Source organism: Athene noctua, chromosome Z, assembly GCF_965140245.1.
Source record: "Athene noctua chromosome Z, bAthNoc1.hap1.1, whole genome shotgun sequence".
Taxonomy (NCBI): Eukaryota; Metazoa; Chordata; class Aves; order Strigiformes; family Strigidae; genus Athene; species Athene noctua.
The window spans coordinates 2,813,788-2,825,336 of record NC_134077.1 but is presented as its reverse complement, the minus strand read 5'-3'; positions in this window follow the sequence as shown (position 1 = coordinate 2,825,336).

Below are 11,549 nucleotides of genomic sequence, written 5' to 3'. Positions count from 1 at the left end.
ATGGGATGGGATGGGATGGGATGGGATGGGAGTCCTGGGGCAGGGGTGGAGAAGGCATCTGGAAGGCAAAGCCGTTGGAGAAGGGATCATCTGGAAGGCAAGGCCATTGAAGAAGACATCCGGAAGGCAAAGCCATTGGAGAAGGGATCATCTGGAAGGCAAAGCTGTTGGAAGAGGCATCTGGAAGGCAAAGCCGTTGGGCTCTGGTCATTGCTTCGAGCATCTGGATGTCCCCCACTGTGGTTTAGAAAGGGGAAACAAGGGAGAACCAGGGGGTTGGTTCCCAGTGTGTTGCAGATTATTGATATACCTCAACTAAAGCTCAGCACTTTCACTAGTGGTGGGAGAAATTCAGACGCCCAAGAAGCGGCCGCCCCTGGAGCGGATCCAATTCCGGCCCCAGCAGCCCACGACTCGGCGCCCGTGGTCCCACTCAGCTCCGCCGTGTGCCCGGCAGCGACCAGCCAAGGCTGGGAATGGGATTGCTGGTGCTCCAGTGAGCACGTGCTGAGAGGGGAGGGGGCAGCAGCACCCACGGGTGTGTCCCATCACTCCCGGGTACTACCCGGGAGAAGAGGAGCCGCGCAGCTTCCGCTGGGAGACGCGCAAACACTGCGGCCAGAGGCACCAGCTGAAAATGAGACGTTTGGGAATTTCCACCTGAAGGATACGATCAGCAATGTGAGATCTGACTTTTAAAACTCTCTTCTGACAGATTCAGCAGCTCTTTGACATGTGAAACCAGAAGCCATTTTCCTTGAGTTGTCACATTCGGGCTGAACGTCTTCACCGGAGGCGTACGGGACTATTTCTTATGGCCATGAAAATAAAAATTTTCCTTTCGAATATTATCTTCTAAGGAGGAGTGGGAGCTCGAGGGCCCACAGTTAAAGTGTAATATTAACTTCACAACAAGCAAACGGAGCGTGTTGCCGCTGCTCCGGATTTTCCATCTCGGTTCATGAGCTGTTATTTAACATTCCAAAACCTCAGCGTCACGTGCTAAGGGGGCAAACCAGAGGGGCAGCTTGAATTTGTTACCTGAGTGTGCTCAGCCAGTCACAAGCCAGATTTATTTCTCATCTGCAACAATAAAATTTAAGACCTGACCCTTCCTTGCTTTGTGACGTGTAACTATTTTGCTTTTATTATGAGACTTGAAATGTTTATTCCAGTCCTCACATCCCTGCAAATGATCATGAACACCTGGATTAGCGCGTGCGTCCCATGAATATTTGCATTCTGGGGTTACCTGGTGGCTTTAAACCGAGCTTTGCTTTGGCTGCTGCAGCCCATCTGAGTGCTCGTGGTCATGGGGAGGGAATTTAAACCTCATCATCAACATGGTGACTTCTGCAAACTGCTGCTTTTTGCAGTTGTCTGAAGAATCATTACAATGCAAGGTTAACCATCAGGTATTTCAATACATTTTTTAGCAGCCTCCCAGTGCCTTAAGGGGGTCTGCAAGAAAGCTGGGGAGGGAGTTTTTACAAGGGCATGTTGGGATAGGACAAGGGGGAACAGTTTTAAACTGACAGAGGGGAGATTTAGATGAGACCTAAGGCAGAAATTGTTCCCTGTGAGGGGGGTGAGGCCCTGGCACAGGCTGCCCAGAGAAGCTGTGGCTGCCCCCTCCCTGGCAGGGTTCAAGGCCAGGTTGGACGGGGCTTTGGGCAACCTGGGCTGGTGGAAGGTGGCCCTGCCCGGGGCAGGGGGTGGCACTGGGTGATCTTTAAGGTCCCTTCCAACCCAAACCAGTGTGTGAGTATGTTACTTGCAAAAGGGGCACTGCTGTGGTTAATAATGCAGACGGCGTGTTGGGCCACTGAGGCCACGTGGCCCTGGGATGGGTGGACACCCTGGGTTTAGAGGTGAGGCATGGCTGTGCTGAGTGCAGGCAGGAGGGATGGAAGCTGCTTGTTGGGATCTCTGCAGCTCAGGAGGGAGGGATGTGTTCCTGTTTGGTGACCCAGAGAGGTACCACTGTGCCAGTGCAGGGGACTTCGACAGAAGCAGAGGGACTGCTGATGTCTCCAGCTGAGGAGGGCCTCAAGTTTAGAGGTTGGTATTTAAGCCCATCATCACAGAATGACAGAGTCATCTGGGTTGGAAAAGCCCTTGCAGCTCCTCCAGCCCCACCATGACCCTCCCCCTGACCGTTCCCAACTCCCCCAGATCCCTCAGCGCTGGCTCAGCCCGACTCTTCAACCCCTCCAGGGATCCCAGGGACTCCCCCCTGCCCTGGGCAGCCCATTCCAACGCCCAACAGCCCCTTCTGCACAGAAATCCTTCCTCAGAGCCAGCCTGACCCTGCCCTGGGCAGCTTGAGGCCATTCCCTCGGGGCCTGGCGCTGGGGCCTTGGCTCCAGAGACTCATCCCCCCTCTCTGCCCCCTCCTGGCAGGGAGTTGCAGAGGGCCAGGAGGTCTCCCCTCAGCCTCCTCTTCTCCAGACTGAACCCCCCCAGTTCCCCCAGCCGCTCCCCAGCAGACCTGTGCTCCAGACCCTGCCCCAGCTCCGTTGCCCTTCTCTGGCCACGCTCGAGTCATTCAATGGCCTTTTTGGGGTGAGGGGCCCAACACTGAACCCCCTCAGCGAGGGGCGGCCTCCCCAGTGCCGAGCCCAGGGCTCAGATCCCTTCCCTGTCCGGGCTGGCCACGCCAGGGCTGGTACATCAGATATGTAAGTGCCCTCATGGGTCCCAGCTGCTGTGGCCGGCCCTTTCCATGGTTTTATTTGGAAGAGCAGAGGGAGCAGCATCCCCACACCCAGAACATGTGGGAGCTGCTTGTGGTGGACTCCATGCAAGGGCCTGTCCTTCCGCTATAGCCACCCATGGCCTCAAGCTAGGGGCTGGCAACCAACAGGGAGAGGAGGGTGTGGTTCCTGCTCAGCTGCTCTTAAAAACACCTTTAAATGTCTAAACGATGCCTCTGACAGTTCAGTTGCTGACCCAGTGACAAATATGTGACTATTTTCACTGCAGTTTATTTTCAACCGTGATTCAGCAGCTGTTACACCGTTACAGAGCTGCATTAACCAGATCTGAGCTTTACCATTACCCTAACAACAAAAAAAATCACCTTCAGCTTACTTTTAAATATGTTTTTAGGCACATTCTGGGAAGTGTTCCCTGGGCAAATCACACCTGGATCCCACAGTCAAACCACAACGTGTCAATGAATGGTACAAGCGGAGCTGTTGGAGACGACTGCTAATGATCATTTCCATCTCTTTTAACCCAAGATGTGTTGTATTTTGAGCAATTTTCATGCCACCAATCCAACATTTTGGAGAGCTTGCGGTGAGACCACCGTATAATGTGGCCTGTAGCCATTTCAGGTCTTAAATCTTTTTTTTTTTTTTTTCCCCGTTGTAAGAGGAATTGAAGAGGACAAATACACCGTATGGTGTTTGCTGGTGAATAGTTGCCTTTGACATTTTCAAAGGCAGAGTTTGATTTTGAAATAGTACAATACTCGGGTGAATGTAGTCCTCTCAAAGTGCCTCTTCACTTTTCAACACCGTGCTCATTTTGAACTGCCATCTGGCCGCTGTCAGAGCTGGTTTATAACTAAAGAGTAGGCTTTTATTTAGCAAAAAAAAAAAAAAAGAGGAGAATCTGTCTTTAAAAGACCTTTTCATCACAGGGGCTTCTCAGTTGGCTCGGGCTGCAGCAGAATAGATTGCAACAAAAAGACTGCTTTGATTAATCTCACAGTGAAAATAAGGTGTTTTAGGAAGTCTATAAATTTTTATTATGCTTTGGAGAGAATATACCCAAGTACATCTTTGACAGGACAGACTACACCTAAAAATATAATTAATTCCCATGATGTGTCACTGTGTGAAGTGTTTGTGGGTACACACAGAGGATTTATTGTTTTAAGTTAAAACAATTGATAATATTCCTCCCAGAAAATGGCAAGAGGCGTGATTTGAATTCTCTGCTTACCCTCGTGCCTCAGTGTCCGTGGGTGAGAACCACTCGGGGCTCGTCTGATGACCACTTGGTGCTTGGGTGCTACCTCTGTCCTCCTGGTCCTGGGAATTCCTACCGAGGTCGTACTGGTGGTGTCGTGAATAATCTGGGGAAAAATTTGGGGTGATTAAACAAAAATTTGATAGTCCAGGCTGCAGAATGGAGTGGGTAAGAATAACCGCTGTGTGGGATTCACTCTCTGATCCGGGATAGCAGAGGGAAGAACTGTGACTTATGATTTGCCTTTTTTTTTTTTTTTTTTTAAGAATCAGCAGTTTCTCATGATATTCTATTTTTATATAGCTCTGCCCTAGAAGGACGCTTTATAAAAATCAATTTGAACAGCCTAAATCTAGTGCCAAGTCTAACAAAAACAGTCCAGAACCCAGCAGCCTGAACCTTGCAGCTTGGCTAAAACAACCATCACAAACCAGCTGCTAAAAAATGCAAAAATCCTCCAGTTCTGCAAAGCCTTAAGCCCTGCCCCACATCCCCCCTTGGCAGGGGCTGCTTGGGCACCTGGGGCTGCCACCCCCTCGTCCACAGCGCTGTAGACACCCAGTAGTTTGAGTTTGGACTCAACAAATGCGGGTGCATCTCTGTTCACTTTTTTTTTTTTTTTTTTTTTAATTTTTATCCCGCTTATTTCTCCTCTGCTGCACATTGACGTTTCAGTGCAAGAAGGGCAACGCTGGGTTACAAACATCATGGGAACGCCGTGCCTCCGGACAGAGCAGGCAGTGCCGGGCTGCTGCTTCTCTGTGGTTATTGCAGCAACTATTTCAAAATCCTGAGACACTTCTGTCATCCTGCTGGCACTTCAGGAGGGACGTGGAGATCAGTGGAATAGCTTGAGCTCAGCAAGGTCCAATTGGAAAGGGAGGTTGGGCTCTGGGATGAGTAACCATCGGTCTGCGAACCAGGCTGGGTGATGGGACAAGAACAGAATCCTTCAGGTTGGAAAAGCCCCTCGGGATCATCGAGTCCAACCCTCAGCCCGACTCTACAAAGTTCTCCCCTACCCCACATCCCCCACAGCTCATCCCAACGGCCCTGAAACCCCCCCAGGGATGGGGACTCCCCCCTCCCTGGGCAGCCTGTTCCACTCTCGGACCACTCTTGCTGGGAAACATTTTCTCCTCCTGCCCAGCCTGACCCTCCCCTGGGGCAGTTTCCAGCCGTTCCCTCTTGTCCTGTCCCTGATCCCCTGGGAGCAGAGCCCAGCCCCAGCCTCTCTGCAATGTCCTGTCAGGAGCTGCAGAGAGGGATGAGGGCTCCCCTCAGCCTCCTCCTCCTCACACTGAACACTCCCAGATCCTTCCCTGCCTCCTCACAGGATTGATTCTCCAGCCCTTCCCCAGCCTCGCTGCCCTCCTCTGCCCTCGCTCCAGCCCCTCCAGATCTCTCTGGGATTGAGGTGCCCAGACCTGGACACAACGCTCCAGGTGTGGCCTCACCAGTGCCGAGCACAGGGGGACTGTCACCTCCCTGCTCCTGCTGCTCACACCAGTGCTGACACAAGCCAGGATGCCGTTGGCTTTCTTGCCCACCCGGGCACACGCTGGCTCCCGTTCAGCTGCTTGTCCATTAGAACCCCCAGACCCTTCTCTCCCAGACAGCTCCAGCCACCCCTCCCCGAGCCTGTAGCCATGCAGGGGGTGGTTGTGGCCCAAGGGCAGGACCTGGCGCTTGCCCTTGTGGAAGCAGTAGCATCGTGTTTCCATGTGGTAACCCCACTGCTCTTGGAGCAAGAATAGGGTGGGTTGATATCAGATGGATGGGGTGAAATAGGTTTTGAAATTACAATTTAAGGAAGAAAAATTCCCTTTAAAAAAATAGGCTCTCTGTGCCCAAATCCTGACCACTGTTAATTGCTTCAGTGCCCATGACAGAGTCACAGTAAAAAGCCTCTTGCCCTACAAAAGATCATTATTGTACCTCTCTGGGTGAGGACAGGGAAAACACACTGCTGATGGACGACAGGATGGGGAAGAGACCGCGTGAACATACAAAGGTGATGAAATTCCCCTGCTGAGCACTAATGAGCAGTGAGGGAAGAAAATGGTTTCACCCTGAAGCATTTTTGCTCTGCTCTACAAAGGACCTGTGCTCGCGAGGGGCTGGGTGCCGCTGGATATTGGATATATTTAGACTGGCTCTGAGGAAGGATTTCTGTGCAGAAGGGGCTGTTGGGCGTTGGAATGGGCTGCCCAGGGCAGGGGGGAGTCCCCGGGATCCCTGGAGGGGTTGAAGAGTCGGGCTGAGCCAGCGCTGAGGGATCTGGGGGAGTTGGGAACGGTCAGGGGGAGGGTCATGGTTGGGCTGGAGGAGCTTCAAGGGCTTTTCCGACCCAGATGATTCTGGGATCCTGTGAAGCCACCAGTCATCCAGGCAAGTCCTTCTCTAAAACACTCAACAGCATTGCAGGAGGTGGAAGGTGAAAGGAAACGTGCCACGTGCATGACCTGGGCTCAGTTAGACCCAGCAGATCTTCTGTGTGCGTGTGCACGTATAGAAATGTGCATTGTTCCACAGACTGAGTGCTTGGGGGAGCCTCTGGATGGGAAAGGTTTTTTTCCATCATTATAGTTCCATCTTCCCCTCTCATCACAAAGCTCAGCCACATCCCTTCAGCCTCCCTCGCCTCTGGAGATGTGAATTCCTTCTCCATGATGAGGGCTTCTTGGCACTGTTGCAGGAATAAAACCAACAGGAACCTGGGGTACCACAAAGCAAATGTAAAGAGGATCCAGAATGACAGAATCCCGGAATCATCTGGGTTGGAAAAGCCCTTGCAGCTCCTCCAGCCCAACCATGACCCTCCCCCTGACCGTTCCCAACTCCCCCAGATCCCTCAGCGCTGGCTCAGCCCGACTCTTCAACCCCTCCAGGGATCCCGGGGACTCCCCCCTGCCCTGGGCAGCCCATTCCAACGCCCAACAGCCCCTTCTGCACAGAAATCCTTCCTCAGAGCCAGCCTGACCCTGCCCTGGGCAGCTTGAGGCCATTCCCTCGGGGCCTGGCGCTGGGGCCTTGGCTCCAGAGACTCATCCCCCCTCTCTGCCCCCTCCTGGCAGGGAGTTGCAGAGGGCCAGGAGGTCTCCCCTCAGCCTCCTCTTCTCCAGACTGAACCCCCCCAGTTCCCCCAGCCGCTCCCCAGCAGACCTGTGCTCCAGACCCTGCCCCAGCTCCGTTGCCCTTCTCTGGCCACGCTCGAGTCATTCAATGGCCTTTTTGGGGTGAGGGGCCCAACACTGAACCCCCTCAGCGAGGGGCGGCCTCCCCAGTGCCGAGCCCAGGGCTCAGATCCCTTCCCTGTCCCTGCTGGCCACGCCAGGGCTGACACAAGCCAGGATGCCATTGCCCTCCTTGGCCCCCTGGGCACACTGCTGGCTCCTGTTCAGCCGGCTGTCAATCACCCCCCCAGTCCAAGCTGTCCACTTACAAACCATCTGCCTTTTCAGCTCACTGGAGGTGGCTGACACTTCTGTTATTCCACCCCTGAGGGAGTAGCTCATACTTTTAGGAGTTTGATGAGCGTAACAGTGTTTGTGTATGGGCGGCATTCACAGCCTACCCTGGAAGACTCATCAGTCCCCAACGCAGTCTCTACTGGGGAGGAGGAGACCTTGAACTGAGAAAGTCTCCTCAGGGTCAATCGTTTGGCACAGCAGGGTGTGCGAGAGGCTATGCGAGGCAAGATGGACGTCTGTCCGGTGTAGATAAACAGTCTCCAGGGAGGTCTAGAAACAAGAGACAACCCTCCTGGAAATCATTAAAAACAATTTGGAGGGGCCACCCGATTTTTCTTGTGTAATCCCATGCAACCGTCAGCTGTGCAGGGCAGGCAGAAGAAAAGCCTCTCTCTCCAGAGAAGATGGTGCTCGATGGTTATTTATTGGAGGCTGAAAAGGCTGCAGCCGACAAGGCCTCCCATCTGAGTGCTTCTGCCGCTCATGCAGCGTGCTGAGCAGCTGGGAGCCCTCTGTGGTCCCACCAACCGAGATGAGAGCTCATTATTCTCTTCTTAGAAAAGGATGCAGAGAAATTAGCTTTTCTGGGCAAAATCAGCAGCAAATCAGGGGCTCACATTGCCCTTGCATGGCTCACGCCGCCTCTCGGCCATGGGAGATGCACCCCACCACCTTCCGAGTGCCGCTGGAGCCGGACGGGCTTTGCCTGGCCTGGGTGAGGTTCTTCACCCTCCCATGGCAGAGGGACAGGCCTGGCTGGGAACAGAGTCGGTGCTGGAATGTGGAGTCGTGTGGCTGCAGAGAGCTGGCAGCGGCAGTTTCTTTGTGTGTCCCCCCTTAATCCTCAACCAGGCCGTGCCTCCGCTCTGGCTCTGATGGAAAAACAAATGGGAAACTGAAGGCAATGGCAGCAAAAATGTCAGCCTGTCAACTGCTGAGCAACAAATATTTAATCACAGAAGCATTTACAGAGGGGCTGAACAGCGGGAGCCATAGTTTCTGTGACTTCTCTGTCTCCAGAGTCGCAGACAGACACTTTGCACCAGCAGAACTGGCTCATTAAAAACCAGACGTGGGTGAGACCTGTTTGTCCTCTCCCCACCGAGCGAGGGGCTGCGCCTGCAGCAGGGACATTGCTGCTCTGAAGGATGTTCCTCAAACCCACAAACACAGCAGCTGCCAGAAAATGCGAAGATCTTCCATTCCCTTGCCTTGTTACCATAAATTTGGTCTCCAAAGAACCCTCTAAGACTTAATCTGAAGTTTTAGAGGCAGGCATTCCTTATTGCAGCTCTGGATGCACAGGGGACCGCTCCACCTAACGCGCACACCCTGAACCAAAAGTTCATCCTTTCTATACCTTAGAGACATGAATATTCATACGTTTGCCAAGAAGTCTCCCCCTTTCTGCCTGTCTACTCCATTTACATAATGCTGGTGTTGTAAAACTACGCTACGCATGCACGGGGGTCTCGGGTGGTCGTCGGTGGTTATTTGGGGAGTTCCCCCCTACTCCTTTTTCCCTTTTATGGTCACGAGTCTTTTGAGGACAATTTCTCCTCCTTGGATGTTTCCCAACTCCGTTGCCCGGCCAAGCTCTTTGTTCTTCTCCGCCTTGTTTGAACATTTCTGCCAAGATCTTTTTATTCTCAAGGTTAGGATATCTTCTCTCTAGGCTTTAATCACTCAGGCTTTGTCAATTACCAAGTTAGACATTGTTTAGTAAAAGAATTTCTTAATATTTAAGCCATAATGGATCACTAATTGTTACAGGCCTCAACTTGCAGGCGCCAACTGCTCACAGGCATCAGCCTGCCACTTTGAGTTGTTCCCCCAGGAGCTGGGGGCTCTCTGTGCTGCTGCATCATCACCATGCACATACCCAGTTTCCATTAGCCAACCCTGATTTCCCCACCTTTAAAAAAATCTTCTTGTTTAGGGCAGTGAAGTTGCCATGAACGGGCTGAGCCGCAGCCTGTGGGGAACCCATCTCCTGTACCCGCTCATCTGGGGGCCCCAGATACAGCGGCTCCATTTCTGGCTGAGGTTCCTACTGGACCTCAGAGAGTCAGGATCTGCTCTTTGAGGAAATGGATTGAGACAAGATGGGTTGGAGGCAAATGTCTCCTTCGGGAGGATGTCCCCTCTGAAGGGCAGCTCTTTTCCCAGCCACTGAGGAAAATTGTTTTTCCTGGTTAAAAGTCTCTGACTTCAGAGTTGTGCAGCTCTTGGAGCTGTGAGCTGTCTTAGGTGAGGGCGGACCGCCCTCTGCAGGGGAGCTTCTAAAAGTGGGGTTCCTGGCCTTGTTAATTCACTGCCTCGACCAAACCCTACAGATGGACCCCGCAGGGGACTCAAACTGATGTCACCACACAGAGTAAAAGCCCAGCCATGACCCTCCATCCGCCAACACGCTTCCATTTTTAGGACCCGTGAGGTGCAGAAGAGCTGCAGGGCGAGGGCTGGTGATTTGACATCAAGCTTTTCTCTCTGGAGGGAGAAATAATGGGCTCACACCTCTTTGGAATATGTGTGAGCAGTGAGGAGTGGCCGTCGGTCTGGGTTTGCAGGGCGGTTAGTGTTCCCCACTCCGGTGACTGAAGCCAAGAGGTGCTTTGGCTGAATTGTTGGTAGGTTTTCTCCAGTGAAGAATTTAAGCACGTCATCATCAAGCAGGTGAGCAGAGTCCTTTAAATCTGGGATTACTCTTGCACTTTGCTGCGGGCACGCTGCGGTTAAGCACTTTGTTCTCATAGGGTGGTATTTAAGGAACAGGTTAGAACAGAAAAGGAAACAGTGATGATCCTGGTGACCGGAGGCCTGAGGTCACCTGGGTTGCACCAATAAAAACAGAAATTCCCGTCTTCAGCTTTGACTCTGCATTCACTGCGCCCTCTGACAAGGCAGAAAGGAGGAAACTCTTCCCACGTGGCGCTGAACTGATCGGTGTACCTGCTAAATTTGGTGGCTTTTAAAACCTACGAGGCTCATGCTTGTAGCAATATTTACCAAATTATGTTGAAGGCTCCTTTTCTTCTGTCACAGAGAGAAGCGTGCGATCTGGTGGTGCTGCCTGTGAGCAGTTGGTGCCTGCAAGTTGAGGCCTGTAACAATTAGTGATCCGTTATACCTTAAATATGAAGAAATTCTTTTACCAAACAATGTTTAACTTGGTATTTAACAAGGCCTGAGTGATTAAAGCCTAGAGAGAAGATATCCTAACCTTGAGAATATAAACATCCTGGCAGAAACTATCAAACAAGGCGGAGAAAAACGAAGAGCTTGGCCGGGCAACAGAGTTGGGAAACATCCAAGGAGGAGAAATTGTCCTCAAAAGACTCGTGACCATAAAAGGGAAAAAGGAGTAGGGGGGAACTCCCCAAATAACCACCGACGACCACCCGAGACCCCCGTGCATGCGTAGCGTAGTTTTACAACACCAGCATTATGTAAATGGAGTAGACAGGCAGAAAGGGGGAGACTTCTTGGCAAACGTATGAATATTCATGTCTCTAAGGTATAGAAAGGATGAACTTTTGGTTCAGGGTGTGCGCGTTAGGTGGAGCGGTCCCCTGTGCATCCAGAGCTGCAGTAAGGAATGCCTGCCTCTAAAACTTCAGGCTGAGTCTTAGAGGGTGCTTTGCAGACCAAATTTATGGCAACACTGGGGGGAGCTCAAACTAAGAAGTCTGAGTCTTCCTGAACAGTAAGGTGGTGCTGCCACCAGTTTGCTGATAAACTTTGCACCCCACAAATATTTGGGACAGGGCTAACATACAGCTCGTGCTCATGTGAGTTCATCAGCAGTTGAAAATGTGCAATGGCTTGGGCTTCAGGCCTTTGTGTGCGTTGCTGGGAAGTAAAATATCCACAAAAATCCACCCGGACAGCCTCTGTCCCGGTGAGTATTCTCCGACGGCTGCTATTTGCAGTCTGCAGGAGCTGCGGGGAGCGACTGAGACTGAGGGAGAGTGATGAACTGAGTCTCCTGGGCTCGGTCATGCAGAAAACACACACTGACTGCGGGGCCACGCGCTCGCTTCCAGGTCTGGGCACGCGCTTTCCCTGGGGATGGCTGCGGGGAGGGCTGGCAGC